This window comes from Anneissia japonica, unplaced genomic scaffold (genome assembly GCF_011630105.1).
Source record: "Anneissia japonica isolate Jap-2015-1 unplaced genomic scaffold, ASM1163010v1 scaffold1587_len1432017_cov164, whole genome shotgun sequence".
Lineage (NCBI taxonomy): Eukaryota > Metazoa > Echinodermata > Crinoidea > Comatulida > Comatulidae > Anneissia > Anneissia japonica.
Genome location: NW_022713643.1, coordinates 380063 through 400464, shown reverse-complemented (window position 1 = coordinate 400464; position 20402 = coordinate 380063). Strand labels below are relative to the sequence as shown.

The 20402-nt window shown below is 32.7% G+C and overlaps 1 long non-coding RNA gene across 4 annotated transcripts in view; it reads right to left on the bottom strand.

Annotated features, from left to right (window-relative positions):
- Positions 1–20346, bottom strand: part of LOC117108712 — a 25259-nt gene extending 4913 nt beyond the window's left edge. The window contains exons 1-7 of one of the 4 annotated variants that reach the window (XR_004445403.1): positions 20227–20346; positions 11861–12095; positions 10670–10905; positions 9496–9728; positions 8562–8796; positions 6540–6774; positions 3152–3243 (exon numbers count right to left, since the gene is read on the bottom strand). This is a non-coding gene — a long non-coding RNA (uncharacterized LOC117108712). Of the gene's footprint in view, positions 1–3151; positions 3244–6539; positions 6775–8561; positions 8797–9495; positions 9729–10669; positions 10906–11860; positions 12096–14142; positions 14202–16252; positions 16391–20226 lie in introns of those variants that run through there. The other 3 variants (XR_004445404.1, XR_004445405.1, XR_004445406.1) reach the window with 3 other exon arrangements.
- Between the last annotated feature and the right edge of the window lie 56 nt (positions 20347–20402).

The following is a 20402-nucleotide window of genomic DNA, read 5'->3' as shown; positions in this document are numbered from 1 at the left end:
TCAAAGTTATTTTCAATTGAAACATTTACGCAAATTAATACAACAATTTGTAAGTCCAGTAGAAAGGGAAAATATTTTAAAGTTATTTTTAATTGAAATATTTACGCAAATTTATACAACATTTTATAAGTCCAGTGAAAGGGAAAATATTTAAAGTTATTTTTAATTGAAAAATTTACGCAAATTTATACAATTTATAAGTCAAGGGGAAAGGGAAATTATTTAAAGTTATCTTTAATTGAAACATTTTAGCAAATTTATACAAGAATTTATAAGTCTAGTGGAAAGGTAAAATATTTAAAGTTATTTTCAATTGAAACATTTACGCAAATTAATACAACAATTTGTAAGTCCAGTGGAAAGGGAAAATATTTTAAAGTTATTCTTAATTGAAATATTTACGCAAATTTATACAACATTTTATAAGTCCAGTGGAAAGGGAAAATATTTAAATTTATTTTTAATTGAAACATTTACGCAAATTTATACAATTTTTTAGGTCCAGTTGAAAGGGAAAACATTTAAAGTTATTTTTAATTGAAATATTTACGCAAATTTATACAACAATTTATAAGTCCAGTGGAAGAAAAAATATTTAAAGTTATTTGTAATTGAAAAATTTACGCAAATTAATACAATTCTTTAGGTCCAGTGGAAAGGGCAAACATTTAAAGTTATTCTTAATTGAAATGTTTACGCAAATTTAAAAAACATTTTATAAGTCTAGTAGGAGGGAAAATATTTAAAGTTATTTGTAATTGAAAAATTTACGCAAATTAATACAATTTTTTAGGTCCAGTGGAAAGGGGAAACATTTAAAGTTATTTTTAATTGAAATATTTACGCAAATTTATACAAGAATTTATAAGTCTAGTAGAAAGGGAAAATATTTAAAGTTATTTTCAATTGAAACATTTACGCAAATTAATACAATTTGTAAGTCCAGTGGAAAGGGAAAATATTTAAAGTTATTTTTAATTGAAACATTTACGCAAATTTATACAACATTTTATAAGTCCAGTGGAAGAAAAAATATTTAAAGTTATTTTTAATTGAAACATATACTCAAATTAATACAACAATTTCTAAGTCCAGTGGAAAGGGAAAATATTTAAAGTTATTTTTAATTGAAACATTTAGCAAATTTATACAATAATTTTTATGTCCATTGGAAAGGGAAAATATTTAAAGTTATTTGTAATTTAAACATTTACGCAAATTAATACAATTCTTTAGGTCCAGTGGAAAGGGGAAACATTTAAAGTTATTTTTAATTGAAACATTTACGCAAATTTATATAATTTATAAGTCTAGTGGAAAGGGAAAATATTTAAAGTTATTTTCAATTGAAACATTTACGCAAATTAATACAACAATTTGTAAGTCCAATGAAAAGGGAGAATATTTAAAGTTATTTTTAATTGAAATATTTACGCAAATTTATGCAACATTTTATAAGTCTAGTGAAAGGAAAAATATTTAAAGTTATTTTTAATTGATGTCATATTTATATAGATTAAGGATTTTGAATATTTAAGCATGGAGGATATTTTTAAAGTATATCGACTAACGTTAGGTTTTAAAATAATGAATGGCCAATGTCCATTGTCGTTTAATAATCTTGTGAGATCAAGTGAAAGGTGTGAAGGGCGATTAATACATTGGAAAGCCAAGACTAATACATTTTTAAATTCATCTTATATTATTTTTCCTAGATTATGGGAACAACTTCCTAATGAAATTAAACAATGTACATCCATTTCGGACTTTAAAGCCCAGCTCACAAAACACTTGATCTCAAAATATTAATAATAATAACTATTAATTATCTCTGTTTTTCATTTTGTTATAGTTAAATCAATTTATTTTGGAATTTACTTCTTTTTTTTTTTTGTATATATTTATATTGTATTGTCATTGTATTTGTTTTTGATGATGGAGTAAGAGCAGTTTACTGTTTGGGCTTATGCCTATTACTTACTCCTGGCAAGAATATTGTATGTATACTTTTTGCTTTGCCGAATAAATATTATTATTATTATTATTATTAATTGAAATATTTACGGATATTTATACAACATTTTATAAGTGTAGTGGAAGGGAAAATATTTAGAGTTATTTTTAATTGAGACATTTACGCAAATTAATAGAACAATATGTAAGTCCAGTGAAAAGGGAAAATATTTAAAGTTATTTTTAATTGAAATATTTACGCAAATCTATACAACATTTTATAAGTCCAGTGGAAGAGAAAATATTTAAAGTTATTTTTAATTGAAACATTTACTCAAATTAATACAATTTTTTAGGTCCAGTGGAAAGGGAAAACATTTAAAGTTATTTTTAATTGAAACATTTACGCAAATTTATATAATTTATAAGTCTAGTGGAAAGGGAAAATATTTAAAGTTATTTTTAATTGAAAAATTTACGCAAATTTATACAACAATTTATAAGTCCAGTGGAAAGGGCAAATATTTAAATTTATTTTTATTTGAAACATTTACACAAATTTATACAACAATTTATAAGTCCAGTGGAAAGGGAAAATATTTAAAGTTATTTTTAATTGAAACATTTACGCAAATTTATACAACATTTTATAAGTCCGTTAGAAGGGAAAATACTTAAAGTTATTTGTAATTGAAAAATTTACGCAAATTAATACAATTCTTTAGGTCCAGTGGAAAGGGGAAACATTTAAAGTTATTTTTAATTGAAATGTTTACGCAAATTTATACAAGAATTTATAAGTCCAGTGGAAGGGAAAATATTTAAAGTTATTTGTAATTGAAAAATTTACGCAAATTAATACAATTTTTTAGGTCCAGTGGAAAGGGGAAACATTTAAAGGTATTTTTAATTGAAATATTTACGCAAATTTATACAAGAATTTATAAGTCCAGTGGAAAGGGAAAATATTTAAAGTTACTTTTAATTGAAACATTTACGAAAATTAATACAACAATTTAAAGTTATTTATTATTAAAACAAACATTTTAAAGTTATTTATTATTACATGTAAATCAAATAATTTTAGAAACAAGTATCAAATGTGAAATCAGTGTTAGCATTTATTTATCCCACAATGCAATTTGCAATGGACACAAAATGGACAAGAAAATTCACAAAGTTTTTGTAGCACACTCACCATTCAGTAGAGGAAGCAAAATTCGCCATTCAGCCAAGCAGGGCTGGTCCACTCATTGCAGAGGTGCAGTGTCTAAATTTTCTTCAGAGTTTCTATTGTAAAATAAATTGCATTAATTAGATTTAGGATGAGAAAATACAAATGCACCATAAATATCAAAATGTTTAATTGTTAATTTAATTATTATAATTCTAGAAAAAAATATATAAATATTGTCAAAATAATTAAATTTTAATTTTATGAACTATTAATCATAACATAATTAAATATTACATTCAGAATGAAAATGACAGGATGCATTTTATATAATGCTTGCAGTACACAACAAAGATAGTTCTGGAAAGAACTACGGTATTATTGGTTGAGAATGCAGGGCTGGTGGAACGTTTTCAAAGTGGGAGGGGCCCCCAACTAGTAAAATGAATGAGAATATGAATCAGGGGTCTGGTTTCAAATGTAGGTGATTTTTCCGAAAAACCCCCCAAAAAAAAGGCAGTCCGAAGATCCTCAAATTTTGATTCCTAGAGGCTGGGAAATGAACTTTCACAACTTTTGAGCTGGGTGTATCATAATGACAAGTTCTTCAAAATTCAAGGGTTTCTCGCTCTTGAAAACAGTTAGCTTAATGTTCTCATTCATATTACATTAAAAAGGCCTGTTATATACATACATCAAAGAATTGAGTAGTTGCATACTCTTTTTTCCATGAATCGATAAACCCCCTAGAGAAAGGTTGATCTGGGTGTCTCCCCCTGGAAAGGTTGCCCCTTTGAAAACGATTCCATGAATCAATGAACCCCAACGTGAAAGGGGAATTTAGGTTCTCCCTGGAAAATTTTTGATTTCTAAATGGCGGGAAATGAGTTTTCACGACTTCTGAAGTAATAATAATAATAATTCTGGATTTGGGTGTGGATGTAAGGACCAATTAGGATTTTAGAGCAAACATTCTAAGACAAGATATTTTAAAAATCAACTGATATGAATGAAGTTTAACCAAATTACAAGGAAGATATTATTAAGTGTTGATGATGATCGAAATTCAGGTGTGAGTTTGAGGGTCATTTAATATCCTAAGGTCCCACCTAAATATTTCTAACCTAAGGATAATCAATAGATCAAAATTTCCCTTTCCACAATAATTTGTCATGCTTCAATGAAAAAAGGGGTATAGATATGAAGACCATTCAAATGAAAACGTCCCAGACCAGATATTTTAAAAACTAATAAAATGATGTGAATGAATCTTTCGTGAAAGTTTAATCAAGTTACAAGGAAAATAAATTTGAATTGTTGGTGACGATCCAAAGTCAGGTGTGCATTGAGGCCAGGTCCCACATCTACAGTAAATATCTCTAGGACCATTTAAAAAATAGGTTTACTGTATTACTGTAGGCATAAACAATACTGTAGTTATATGATGAATATCTAAATTAGTGCAATTACAGTAAAGCTGTACAGCGTTTTATATGTACTAACTTCACTTTTTTCAGAAATGATTGGGAATTATTTTTAATACACCTATACAGTACAGATAAAAATTACTGCCTTCGTAGCACGCGTAGCTACGCGTAGGATTTGTGTAGCACGAACCGCTACGTAGCGATCGCTACGCATTGTAACGCATCGTAATGCATCAGCTGTTTAACACATTATCAGTCGCCTATCACTGCCTATACAAGATCTGAACGTTCGTCGGAACAGACGTACTGTCTAGTAAAATGAATGTAAAGAGAGTTTCTTTAATTAGGCGTTTAATATACGATAATCGTATGAATGCTTTAATCTGCCCTTTCTAGGCCTAAGCCTAATAATTACCGGCGGCTTCGTCAGTTACCTAAGCCTGCCAGCGCCTACCGACAGCGCGCCTACCGACATTGTCATTGCATTAGGCCTCGTCCTAAAATAAATCCCAGAAGTAAACAACATGTCCCATCAGCCACTATGGGAAAACGTGCAGAGTGTGCTAACAAACCATCATTGCTATTTGATGTCCGTAGATGATTTAAATACAAATTGTTTCGCCTTTCTACAACCATCTATCTGAAAATGAAGATCGCGCTGACTCTGCATAAACTTTGAGACCTGCCGCCTTTTTACTGCTGCGCAACAAAAAAGCACATGATACATGGTACCGTCTGGGCAAAGCCTGGGCGGCGATTGGTAGTGGAATCCCGGAAGGTTTGTATTTATTTTTTTTTTTTTTCTATTAAAAGTTGGAATACTAAAATAATTCACATCAGCTTGAATAGGAAGAGATCACAAATGAATCAACTCCTCATATAAGCATGGAGGAAATATAAGATGATAAGGCAGGCTGATATATTTTTTGTTTATAATTAATTTCACTATCTAGTGACGAAATACAGTAGACTACGTAGTACATAGGGTAGTCCTACACAATTCTTCATAATCCCATCATTCCATTTAAAATTAAATAAAATGTGATGTTCTACTATTTAGGCCTACTAGAATAAACAAAAAGTAGATCTATATTATATTTTCTACATACTGGTCAATTTTTTTCAAAAATTATAAAGTTCTGCTCCAGGCTCAGCACATAAAAAAACAGTTTGATTTAATAAAAAACGCCAAAATATCTGCTTACGAATATTGGTTCGCGCGAGTTATGTTTACTGATATTGACCTTCAGGCCAGTATTTACCAACGTAGTGAGACGGCGATCTGCGGCGATATCCAGCCTAGCTATGTTGTACGAAGCCAGCTGCGGTGCATTCGCTCCCGATGCATGTGCAAACCCTAGGTTTTGCCTACGCGTTTACTACGCGTAGACTACGTTAATCCTACACGTAGCCTACGAAGCCTACGCGTAGCAAAAGTTGCAGTATTTTTTATCCGTAGAGTACAATGTGACGCTAAAAACCAAACTCCTATATTTATATTAGCATAATATTTCCATTTTATTTGAACACTAATACAGTACATGGTATGTATTTTTTTTTGTCAGGTATAAGAGTGTGACGTTCCAGTGTGTTAAAGCCAGAAGATGTAAGGCATTGGCAGGTGTACAACTGATACAATAAAAGGCATTTGAAAAATTGAGTGATTAAATTTTGGTGTGGATGTCAATATATGGACTATTCAAAGCAAAATGTCTCAGATCAGATATCCCAAAAAATTAATCAACTGATCTGAATGCAACTTTCGTGTTTAAGTGTAATTTTTTTTAAGTAGTCTGTGGTTGGTGGTTGGAAAGTACGAACATATTTTTTAAGGGATTTATTCTTGAGAAAGGGATTTGCAGTGGGCGGAGATATGCTCTCTACTTAGTGCTTTTGTTATTAAAATAATGAATGGTTATGATTGTTTGTCAAGAAGTTTAGTGATATATAAGTAACTTATGTGTTTGGTCTGATTGTGGACTTACTTGTGCTTAAATGTTCCCTGGCCAAGCGGTAGAAGGTTACAACTTTTGTGATTCGCTGTGGTGAAACGCACATGCACATGCTATCTAGATGTTGCTCTTGCTGTGGCGTCATTTCAGCAGTTTCCTGATTTTTGTAGTTTCAAGTGTCTGACAATGAATATTCATTATCATAATACATCACTGTGATGAGACCATGGTCTGTTGAATTATGCAAATGAGTCATGTAGCAAACAGCCTGTAATAGAAAAATGATATTAGGTTTAACCAACAACTATTAAGATCTACATTAATAATAAAAATGGTTTAAAAGTAAAGGTGTAATATTAATTTCAATTAATTCTCCCTTGAAGAAAATTATTTCATAGGGTTTGTATTTATATATATTCAACACCAACATCAGTTGGATAAAACTTGACTATAACACATCCCAATGTAATTATATATAATCTTCTCATACAGCATTCTAATAGCATGGATAATACCTCCATGTTATCAGATTGAAGTTTCATGATATTGGGTGAACATCATTTATAATGATATTGTATTGCACAACAAGAAAAACTATAAAATCGACAGTAAGAGAACCTCATACGTAGTTGAAAATACGGACATTAACACTAACATGTGTGCAGGTGAATTGTGGGAAGTCTACACTGAAATTGGGAATTATTTTTAATACACCTATACTGTACAATGTGACGCTAAAAACTCCCATATTTATATTAGCATAATATTTCCATTTTATTTGAACACTAATACAGTACATGGTATGTATTTTTTTGTCAGGTATAAGAGTGTGACGTTCCAGTGTGTTAAAGCCAAAAGATATAAGGCATAGGCAGGTGTACAACTGATACAATAAAAGGCATTTGAAAAATTGAGTGATTAAATTTTGGTGTGGATGTCAATATGGACTATTCAAAGCAAAATGTCTCAGATCAGATATCCCAAAAACTAATCAACTGATCTGAATGCAACTTTCGTGTTTAAGTGTAATTTTTTTTAAGTAGTCTGTGGTTGGTGGTTGGAAAGTAGGAACATATTTTTTAAGGGATTTATTTTTGAGAAAGGGATTTGCAGTGGGCGGAGATATGCTCTCTACTTAGTGCTTTTGTTATTGTATTAAAATATATGATTATTATTATTATTTAAAATGTATTACGGCTTCTCTAAACTAAAGTATACAATACCGCCACATGACATATCAGTTTACTCAGTTTAAATTAACATATAGTGACAGTATGCTAATTTTAGATGGTGAGCCTTCAATAGCAAAATTACGCTTATAATGTCTCTCGCACTGAGTGTAGACATATGTGGCAAATACAAGCCAAATCACTTACTCGTTGCAAATCCTGTTTTGGAGATAATGGCCAAAACATGCTCGAATGTCAACATTTGGGAAATCTATTTTATTGTACTAAACTAACCTTTATGTTACAGTATAATACATATTCCAAATATCGAAATGCACGCAATCGTGTTGGGATTCAATATTTCAACATTAATTATGTCATCATCAGGAATGATGATGACATAATTAAGGCTGTTTTCTACGCAATTTTTGTTGAAAATCAGGTATTGGCCTTATATAAGACGATACTTTTTTAATATCTTGTTTAGCACATCTAATTTTTTTAGTGTTTAGGGGCGGGCGGGAGAAATATAAACATTATTTTTTAATTTAGCAAAATTATCCTGCCAAAAGTAAGAGAGTAGAGTAGGGACAAAAGAAAATCATAATTTCTTTAAGTATTATTTCATATTCTAGACCACTTAGCCCTGCAAGCACCACGAAACAGCAGTATATATCGCTACTAACTAGACTCAACACAGACGCATTATTTGCTATAAAGCATTGGCTGTGATTGGTTGATACACACTATATAGAATATAGAGACCACTTGCAATCTGAACAATGACGAACACGCTTCCTTAAGAAATGCATTCATGAAATGGATGGTTATGATTGTTTGTCAAGAAGTTTAGTGATATATAAGTTTGGTCTGACTGTGGACTTACTTGTGCTTAAATTTTCCCTGGCCAAGCGGTAGAAGGTTACAACTTTTGTGATTCGCTGTGGTGAAACGCACATGCACATGCTATCTAGATGTTGCTCTTGCTGTGGTGTCATTTCAGCAGTTTCCTGATTTTTGTAGTTTCAAGTGTCTGACAATGAATATTCATTATCATAATACATCATTGTGATGAGACCATGGTCTGTTGAATTATGCAAATGAGTCATGTAGCAAACAGCCTGTAATAGAAAAATTATTAAGAGCGTAACAAGTTTGTACCGAATTAGATACGAGTTGGGTACGAGCCAACTCGGTGCGCTCGTACTTACTCGTACTCGTTTTTGGGTGCTCGCCTCAAACTCGTAGATGACAAAACCGCCGACGAGTATCCAGAGTAGTGTTTCAAGCTAGGTAGGAGTACCCCGAGTACTCTACGAGCTACTTACGAGTTCTTCAAGTTTACTACGAGTTATCTACTCGTGGCGATAATTTTGAACATGTTCAAAATTAGCGCCACGAGTTCAGAGCTGCTACGAGTAGGTAAGAGTCCACTCCGAGCTTTCCGAATCATCCTACAAGTTTTTGCCGAGTTTGCCGAGTTAGCAACTCGGCATTCTCTTGTAACTCGTATGCTGAAAAAACCCCTAGTGGGAGAGGGGCTTAAGTCTAGTTTCCAGAAGTCCTAATGCAGCGAAATAATTCATCACAAAAACTAAAATTGGGTACAAATCATATGATAGAACCTGGAAACCTACAGCTAAAAACTGTAAAATCAAGAAGGTGAACCTCGTACATAGTAGAAAATATGGACATTAACACTACCTGGTCTACACTGAAATATTTATTGTGCATTCATTGAAATGAATGGTTATGGTTGTTTGTCAAGAAGTTTAGTGATATATAAGTAACTTGTGTGTTTGGTCTGAATGTGGACTTACTTGTACTTAAAAGTTCCCTGGCCAAGCAGTAGAAGATTACAACTTTCGTGATTTGCTGTGGTGAAACGCACATGCACATGCTATCTAGATGTTGCTCTTGCTGTGGTGTCATTTCAGCAGTTTCCTGATTTTTGTAGTTTCAAGTGTCTGACTATGAATATTCATTATCATTACATCATTGTGATGAGACCATGGTCTGGTGAATTACGCAAATGAGTCAACTAGCAAACAGCCTGTAATTCAAAAATGATATTAGATTTAACCAACAAATATTAAGACTTACATTAATTTAAAAAATGGTAAAAGTAAATGTGTAATATCAATTTAAATTAATTATCCCTTAAATAACATTATTTCATAGGATTTGTATTTACTTATAATATTCAACACCAACATCATTTGGATAAAACTTGACTATAACACATCCCAATGTAATTCTCCTCAACCTTCTCGTACAGCATTCTGATAGCATGGATAATACCTCCATACTATCAGATTGAAGTTTCATGATATTGTATTTTATAAGTAAGAAAAAAAAATTAAATTGTCTTTAATTGTGCATTCATGGAATAGATGCCTATGGTTAGATGGATTGTTTGTCAAGAAGTCTGTAAAGTAATACTTGTCAATATGCATAGTGAAGGTCTAGCGGTGCTGCTGGATGGTAAAAGTAAATGTGTAATATTAATTTAAATTAATTATCCGTTAAATAACATTATTTCATAGGATTTGTATTTACATATAATATTCAACATCATTTGGATAAAACTTAACTATAACACATCCCAATGTAATTCTCCTCAACCTTCTCGTACAGCATTCTGATAGCATGGATAATACCTCCATACTATCAGATTGAAGTTTCATGATATTGTATTGTATAAGTAAGAAAAAAAAATTAAATTGACATTAATTGTGTATTCATGGAACAGATGCTTATGGTTAGATGAATTGTTTGTCAAGAAGTCTGTAAAGTAATACTTGTCAATATGCATAGTGAAGGTCTAGCGGTGCTGCTGGAAGTCCCCCATTGAGTAGGACATTAACACTACCTGGTCTACACTGAAATATTTATTGTGCATTCATGAAATGGATGGTCATGATTAGCAAATTGTTTGTCAAGAAGGTTAGTGATATATAAGTAATTTATGTGTTGGTCTGATTGTGGACTTACTTTAAAATGTTCCCTGGCCTATCCAAGCGGTAAAAGGTTACAATGAGCGTGTGATCCACTGTGGTGAAATGCACATGTATATGCTATCTAAAAGTTGCTCTTGCTGTGGTGTCATTTCAGCAGTTTCCAGATTTTTGTTGTTTCAAGTGTCTGACTATGAATATTCATTAACATTACATCATTGTGATAAGACCATGGTCTGGGTGAATTATGCAAATGGTCAACTAGCAAATAGCCTGAAATACAAAAATGATATTATATTTAACCAACAAATATTAAGATTTACTTTTTTTTTTTAATGGTAAAAGTAAATATGTAATATTAATTTACAGTAAATGAATTCTGCCTTAAATAACAGTAATATTTCATAGGGTTTGTATTTATATAGAATATTCAACACCAACATCAGTTGGATAAAACTTGACTATAACATATCCCAATGTAATTCTCCTCAACCTTCTCGTACAGCATTCTGATAGCATGGATAATACCGCCATACTATCAGATTGAAGCTTCATGATAATTGGATAAACATCATTTATAATGATATTGTATTGCACAAGTAAGAAAAAAATATCTAATTGACATTAATTGTGCATTCATGATACAGATGGTTATCATATAGACACACATCTCATGTTAATACTTGTCAATCTTGGACATTCTTCTATAGCACGAGGTATTATACCTCCATGCTATAGGGTAAGTTTCATAATACTGTACTGGGTAAATATGATGGTATTGTATTGCACAAATAAGAAAAACTGTAAAACCGAGAAGATAAGAACACTCATATACAGTACAATTTTAAATTTAAGATTGGAGGATGTTTTTAACAGCATTATTTTTATTGGCCTACATGGTGAAGAGAATGGAAAATGAAAAGAATTAAAACAAAAATTTTATGACAACATTAAGTAAGAAAAAAAAATTAAATTGACATTAATTATGCATTCATGGAACAGATGCTTATGGTTAGATGGATTGTTTGTCAAGAAGTCTGTAAAGTAATACTTGTCAATATGCATAGTGAAGGTCTAGCGGTGCTGGAAGTCCCCCATTGAGTAGGACATTAACACTACCTGGTCTACACTGAAATATTTATTGTGCATTCATGAAATGGATGGTTATGATTGTTTGTCAAGAAGTTTAGTGATATATAACTTATGTTTGGTCTGATTGTGGACTTACTTGTACTTAAATGTTCCCTGGCCAAGCGGTAGAAGGTTACAACATTCATGATTCGCTGTGGTGAAACGCACATGCACATGCTATCTAGATGTTGCTCTTGCTGTGGTGTCATTTCAGCAGTTTCCTGATTTTTGTAGTTTCAAGTGTCTGACAATGAATATTCATTATCATAAAACATCATTGTGATGAAACCATGGTCTAGTGAAGTATGCAAATGAGTCAAGTTGCAAAGAGCCTGTAATAGAAAAATGACATTAGGTTTAACCAACAAATAATAAGATTTACATTATTAATAAAAATGGTTTAAAAGTAAATGTGTAATATTAATTTCAATTAATTCTCCCTTGAATAACATTATTTCATAGGGTTTGTATTTATATATATTCAACACCAATATCAGTTGGATAAAACTTGACTTTAACACATCCCAATGTAATTATATATAACCTTCTCATACAGCATTCTAATAGAATAATCTCCATGTTATCAGATTGAAGTTTCATGATATTGGGTAAACATCATTTATAATGATATTGTATTGTACAACAAGAAAAACTGTAAAATCGACAGTAGGAGAACCTCATACATAGTTGAAAATAACACTAACATGTGTGCAGGTGAATTATGGAAGTCTACACTGAAATTAGGTATCACAACCAAAAATTTTAACTCCCTATTCTGTTAAATTTTATTTGTTTGTCAGTTGCATCTCAGAAAATGAAACAAAAAACACTTTAAATTTTTTTAATTGGTTGAGCGGTTTAGATTTTATGAGCAGTTAAAGTCGTCTTCAAGGTAACTTGTAACTTGGTCAAATTTCCATAATATACAGGAATGATCAAAAAGTCATTAAATATCCTTTAAAACAAAAAATACACAAGAAAACCATCTCATTTAGCCATTGTCCATGACATTTATTGCCAATATCCCATAAAAAATACTGCATACAATGCTTTATATCTCAAATATGCTTTACCAAAATACACATTTTGTTAAAAATTGATAAAAACTGTCGGCAGGGAAATCGCAAAATATGATCAAATATCACATTTTGGCCAGGCATAACTTTAGAACTAAACAAAGAAAATGCATGAAACTTTGCAAACTTATTAACATCTATGAGTAGAGTGAGTCTAATTTTTTTCACAAAATAATTCATAATATATTTTAAGATATGGGCTTTTTAAATATGCAAATTAGGTAAATATGACCAATGTCCAAGAGAGAAAAATGCCAAAAAGCTAAAATAAAATTAAAGTGCTTCAAATTGTAGTTAGATTTACTCATAAAATGAATATAATGATATATAAAGTGATTATAGTGATATTTAAATTATATAAAGCAGTGCATCAAGTTCAGCTTTCTTGGATGCAGTTTTTTTCTTCAATTTTTCACATTGATTGCAAACCTGTGATTATTAAAAAAAATTGAAATAAAAAAAATGAATTTTCTGTATTTTTAAATGGTGTCTGAAACAAATCCATTTAAGATGGTTTGTACATACACAATATCAAACCCAAACAACAAACAATACAGATCACTGTACAAACAACACAATAGGAAAGGAATACATATACAGTACGGTAATTATATTTTAATTTACAAAGATGCGGTTATTTATATCAAAAATCATAAGACAATAATATTACATTATCATTTACTGGATCCTTTTAGGGAAGCAATACAGTACAGTAATATACAGTATTTGGCTGATGATTTAGGAAATACTGTACCACTTATTAATTAGGGTTTATAATTAAATTCAAAACAGATAGATAAAAACATGCCATTTGGATTAAAGTAAAATTATTAAATAAGATATTATAATTCAATCAAACATTCTTCGAAATAATCTAAATCGGCAGATGTAATGTTAAAACCATATTAAAAATATTTATTTTTAATACGCCACCCCAAATTTGAAATGGTGCAGCCTAGCCTGGCGATCGAAGTATCATGTCAACAAAGTTTATTCTATTTTTACGGTGTATTTCCGTATTCAATTTTTACATTCTTTGATACAAACACTAAATAATAACATTTTAATAGCTAACTAAGTTCTAAATTTATATCAATACCTACGTAAAAGAAACATTTAAGCCGATTATAAAACGGTGCCTAGCATAGGCTTACGTACAGTGCAAACCGCGGTAGCGTAGGCCTGAAATTTTAAGTGGACGGTTCGTCCAACTTCACTTAACCCCTAATAAAATCAAATAATGTAAATGATTATAAAATAAATGCTGATCGTTGGTAAATAACATAATTTGGCAAAATCTTACCTAATTAATTTTCAATGACAGTTTGTTTTCCATCACGTTCGCTTTCTTCTGCAGTGGAATTTCGCACCGGCCCTCCGATCGGCACCATGATGTTCCATCTGTCAAAACGTCACACTCGCATGTTGATGTCGAGGTCGTTCCACTCACATGTTTGTCTGGGGACTGTTCACTTTTGCGTCGCTCGCGAAATCACTACGCTCATGACTATAATGATATTGGTACCTTTGGAATCGCTATAAAATTCTCATTCAAATGATATAAAGATCGATCATTTCAGATGAGTATTTGTTTGAGTAAAATTGCTGCAAACATTTTGATTGTAATTTTATCAATAAATTATTAATCAATATCATAGCGATTTTTATATTAAATTAAAGCTTAATTTACGGACTACTTTATTATGTTAAAAACACATTGGTTGTGAAAAGGGCGAAATCGCAACAGCTCACTGAAGAAGCTTGCATCATTTTAGTCGCGCTCGAATTTTCTGCCGACGACCGCGCAACACGGCAATAATGGTTCACTTTAAATTCGTTTTTTTCATAAGATTATTTTGGGTTATGAAATGATAGACACATGAAAATAAAGGTAATAAAATAATGTTTCCATACATATATTTTTTAATATCAATTTCAAACAAGAAATGAGAAAATTTATCAAACAAAATCTGTGCAATTTGTGAAATCTGTACACTGTTATTAGTTTTGTGGTTATGTCCGTTGTGATACCTACTGAAATAGACATTTATTGTGCATTCATGGAACGGATGGTTAGGATTAGGTGGATTGCTTGTCAAGAAGGCTGTAACACATCCCAAGTTCATACTTGTCAATCTTGAACAGTCTTCTGTATAACACCTCGGTGCTATCAGATAGAAGTTTCTTAATATTGGGTAAATATAATTTATGATGATGATATCGATCGAATCGGGATCATTGGTATGTTTGTGAATACCAGGGCCTAGTGGAAAGAAACCTGAAGGGAACGACGGCCGCACGAGTACGAGGGCACAATAGCCCTGGCATGTAAACAATAAGAAAAAAATAGGGCCTACACTATATTTATTTCGAATTGTGCCAAACTTTTGCGTTGGGTCACGAGCAGGTTTGCAAAAAATAATTCAATTTATGTGCTCATTTTCAGACAGTTGATGTGAAGTTTAACTGGTCTGACGACTTAAAAACAGTATTTTTAGGTGAATCCTCATTAGAACAATACAGTATGTTATTACATGCCCACAATGAATATTCTAAAATTCATACCACTATTTTTTGTTGCCGTTTACCACAACATAATTGTGAAAATCTAAGCTTTAATTTATAGAAATCAGGGGTCCCAAGTCGAAGAACTCCATTCGCAGGAGATTTTGTCGGGAACCTTTGGCCGCCTGCACGCGTCGCGTTGCAGCCAATACTCAACTACTCATAATATCAAATACTTGACATTCAATGATCAAGCACACAGTTAACTTGCTCTTCCTTTCATTTTTATTTACACAACAATGTAAATTAATACCATGAAATTACATAAATTCTGGAATCTACTAACCTGTACACAGTAGGCCTCTAATATTGTACATTATTCATTTATTTACACTTAGGACTACTACATCAATATCATTAATTACACCAATTTACAGTTCTTTTCTGGTATGTGGTTAGTGGTTAGTTTAATATTGTATTCAACAGTAGTAGTAGTCTAGTAGCTTCTTTGCTGCTAAGAGAAGAGCGGAATTTGGATGCAGTTCAATCATGGCAAACAAATCTGTAAACATAAAAAAATGACGAAAATATTATCTCAAAATGTATGTAACCTAATTTTTCTATTCTTGTTAAAATATCGATAGTCTTGTCTAGGTGTACATAGCTTGACTTCAAAAACCCTGAGGTCTAGACCTAAGGTATTTTAAGGACGGTTGGCCTAGGCCTAGTCTAGGCCCTAGCTCGTACAGGGAAGAAATGGCTCGAGGAGGCGGCTAGGCTTAGGCCAGGTAGGGTAACGATGAGTGCAGGCCTCTAAACCATCCATTTCCAAGTCACAAAACTGAATATAGAACATATGATTTTTTTATCACAATCACATAAAACTGTTTAAAAAGAAGTCAACATACCTTTAAATATCTTTCAACATCGGCCATTCCACCGTTCTTCACAGATATTACAGCATAACCAACAACATGGACCTCCATGCTTTCAAACAGTATACTTTTTCCAGAGTTGAGTTCGTTGATCTCGATGGTGCGCCACCAGTGGCGAACATACTTTTTGAATTGTGAATTAAAAACACATGAATTTTGCGTTTCTTGGCTAGCGCCATTGCGCTCCAGGGTATTCAAGTTTTTTAAGCCCATTTGATGGCATTTCTCTACATCATTTTTTTTTAAACAGTTTTCAGAATTAACTAATGAGCTGTAAAAAAGTTGATATTTTTACATATACTGTATCTTCATACATAGGCCTAGCCTAAATAGATACTGTAAACCAGAAACTTTCGCGAATTGATAATTTCCGCCGTTTTCGCGACATTAAACTTTCGCGAATCTCAAAAAGCCTAAATTTAATTCATGAGAGGAATATCATAGCTGAAAATATCGTATCGTGAGTTTAGGCCTAGGTTAGAGGCCTACAGCCACTGTGTAGGCTATATCTAGGCCTTAGGCGCCATATAAGCCTGCAGCCTACCTCAGTTGCTAGGACCATGACTTAGCTGGCTATCTCAGGCACAGATAAGAAAGTGACAAGTTTACACACATACAGTACTCACTCATATGATATTCCTTAATTTTGTTTGGTATTCAAGCATCCTACAAAATGAACAATGTTTATCAATGTTTTATTAACAAATTATTTTCCTGTAGGCCTAATATCGATTCAAACACATTGATTGATGATGATTGAACATCGTGGTATGTCATATGGTACGGAAAATTAGTTTCCCATTCAAACTTCTTAGTATACACTGCACAGTGGTTGCACATGTGCAATCACATGCAGTGATGATCACAACTTCCTTGATTAGTATACTTACTGAGTAGGTTAGAATAGGCCTAGAATTTTTCGAGCTCAACATCGGAATTTAAAGTCAGAACATTGATTCAATAATTGAAATACATTCTTTTTTAAGTTTATACACATTTAATAAAATCCACCAAAATAAATTGAAAATACAATTTTTATAATAATGAAGTTGTTTACTTTTCACAAACATGTTGAAATTTGTGGGGATTCACCATTTAGGCCTATGCGCCCTAGATCTGCGTTGAAGAAAACATCTAAGGAGAGCAAAATATAGTTCTAAAATTTACGCAGATATCGAAAAGAAATGGATACCACATTGGAAAAAAAATGTCTCATGTGATGTCGTGAATTGAGATGATTTTGGCTTGCTTTGCCGTTTTAATCACTGAGGGCCTACTATAACTCTGAAATTGTGAGTGTAACCAGCATTCAATATACTGTAGTTGGTTCAGCTTGCTACCTCCGCCACCGAGTGTAAATGAATTTGAGCCAGTGTTGGTTTTTTTTTTATTATGTATCATTTCCGAAATATCTATGTCATCACAAAGAGGGCTAGTAAAATAAAAATGAAATGAAAATAAAAGGTTCGTAGTCATACACAAATTAATTTTAAAATGACGATCTGTTTTCTTCTTCGCGGTAAGAAAACCCAGAAGCCCAATGTACGGAAAAAGAGTTTGGGCGATGTAAATCGTCATCACCTGAGCACGTGGTGGAGGAGAAATTTCTATTATCTTATTGGTTAACATGTGATTTGGAGGCGTGGCTTCTTTGATGGACTCACCCAGGTGCGACTGCCAAACTTTGAACTTTAACTTTGTTTACGCCGCGAGTTCATGAAAGTCAAACATGGAGTCTGAGAATTGGTAGACATTTTAATGAACTTTCAACAGAAAGGAACACCGAAATTAGTGCATACTATTGCAAATTAACTTCGTGTAGGTAAATAAGGTTCTTTTTTACAGACCTGTTGCGCTATTTATATTGGTGGTTTTTGTATTAATTTTTGTACAGCATTGATTGAAGTAGCCGGCGAAAACATCGTAGTAGCCGATCGAATGCGCCGGCCGCCGGCTCTTAAATAAACCCCTGGTAAAGTGTCATTTTCCAGCAAGTCCTAAATTCAATAGACCTTTCCGGAATGTCAATCAAACTTAACAACTGACTAATCAGAACAGCGCTAGGAATGCGCGCGCGTCTTGCAAACACACGTGTTGTCCCACAAACGCACGTGTTCGCGTATGATTTAACACTGCCGTCTTGTGGGACCTTAGCAACAATATCCAAGGGGCGGAGCTTAGCGGAAACGTCCATTGTCTTATCTCAGCCTCAACCATGATGGGCAGAGGTGGATGGTAGTTTTCATAAATTTTGAGTATCCAAGTGCTGTTTTCAGGCATCTAAAAAAAGTGTCAAATTCTTAAAATTTACTCATCTGTGCCCCATAGATTTTCATAGATTTTAGATTTTTGTTTCAGATATTAAAAGTTGTCTCATTTTCTAGTGGCGGGTTCAAAACTCTCGCCTTCCCCAAAAATCTCCCCTCCCCCCACCCCCCCCCCCCCCCGAAAAAAATTAATTAAATAATTGAAAAAAGAAAATTGTATTCAAATCTAATCTGAGTGTGTCATTTTCGGCCTCAGGTGCCTTACCATAAAATGTAAAAGTGTGGATGGACCCTCAATCTGTGAAAATCCCTTATTGAGTCCCTATTACGAATTCCTGTATCTGTCACTCTTTTCTCAAAAGGACGATCATTAGAAAACTAAAATCGCTGTAATACTAGTCAATAGTCATTTTTTTTATTCAAAGCATCACATTTTTGGGGATCTTATAATAATAAAGGCCAATGTGCAAATTACTATGACATTATTACTATGACATTTAATATTACAGTACATCAAGGCAAAATAATACCGTGGTAGCCATCAAGGAAAAAATACATACAAAGAGACAAAATACAGCGAAATAATTCATCACAAAAACTAAAATTAGGTACAAATCATATGACAGACCCTGGAAACCTAGTCATCTACCGTGGTGCAGCGGACTTGATATTGTTCAGTGATCAGGTGTTACTATCGCAATACCGTCCTAATTATTGGTTAATAAACTTAATTAGAAACCATAAACTTTTAACCAATGATTAAGCTTCGTAATTAATCATTTGTTAAAAGTTCAGGAAGTATTTTGCCTTTTTTTTTTTTTTAATGGGGAGGGGTGCGGCACACCCAGCCTATACCTCTGAATAATACGTACGCCTGTATGATTTTATAATCATTGAGGGCAGTATACACAGGAATGACCATTTTCGAGAAATTTGAAATGAAAATTTCGAACAACCTGGTAACTACCATGGGAGACTTTCAGAGGCCTAGCATTTCGCTCTACGTACTAACCACCATCATGGTTAAATCAAAGATATATCTAAATTACTAACGAGCACAAATATTTAAAACAGAAAAAACAATTAAAAACAATTCCAAGTATTTAAAAGCTATTTCAATGTTTACATATACAGTAATTACAGTAATTAGCAAGATCGCAAAGGTCTAGGCCTAGCGGCGGTATCCGCTGCGTGGTGGTCGATAATTTGCAATATAGACAGCTGCTGCTTAGGGTAGTCCACTGGAAGTACAGTACTCATCCTACGTGAGTCGCTAGACGTTAGCGGCGCTGTTTCAAAATATACCCGATAAAATGGTGTATAAAAGTAATCAATATTACCTTTTAATTAGAGCGTATGTATGGCCCTTGGCCTAGGTTTAGGCCTACGTACAGTACATGATACTTTTATTATTCATAAATTAAAATGTGTCCAATGGAGTATTGGTTTCCCGACATGCCATAGGCTCTAGGCCTAGTGCATAAGATAACGCCCACAGTTGACTTAGGCCCTAGGTCTACCTTGCAACCGCGGGACATACAAACCTTGATCTATTAGCCTGCAGTTAGGCCTGACATGCAGAGTTGATTTAGGCCTAGATTCTGAACCACTCCCAGAAAGGTTTTTATTCTCTATTTTCCAGAATAAGATACTTTTCGCACCTAACGAATGAGTACTTACCATAGAAGAAATTACGTTCTGCAAACAAACATAATATTGAAGATACGTTTACTTTACTAAAATAATAAATCCAGGTGCTGCAAAGTTTCTTCTTCCACGTTATTGTCTGCAGCAGCGTGTTCTGCGTGGGTAGGCTAATAAGTTCATGCATATGTATTAGGTGTTACGCCTATCCA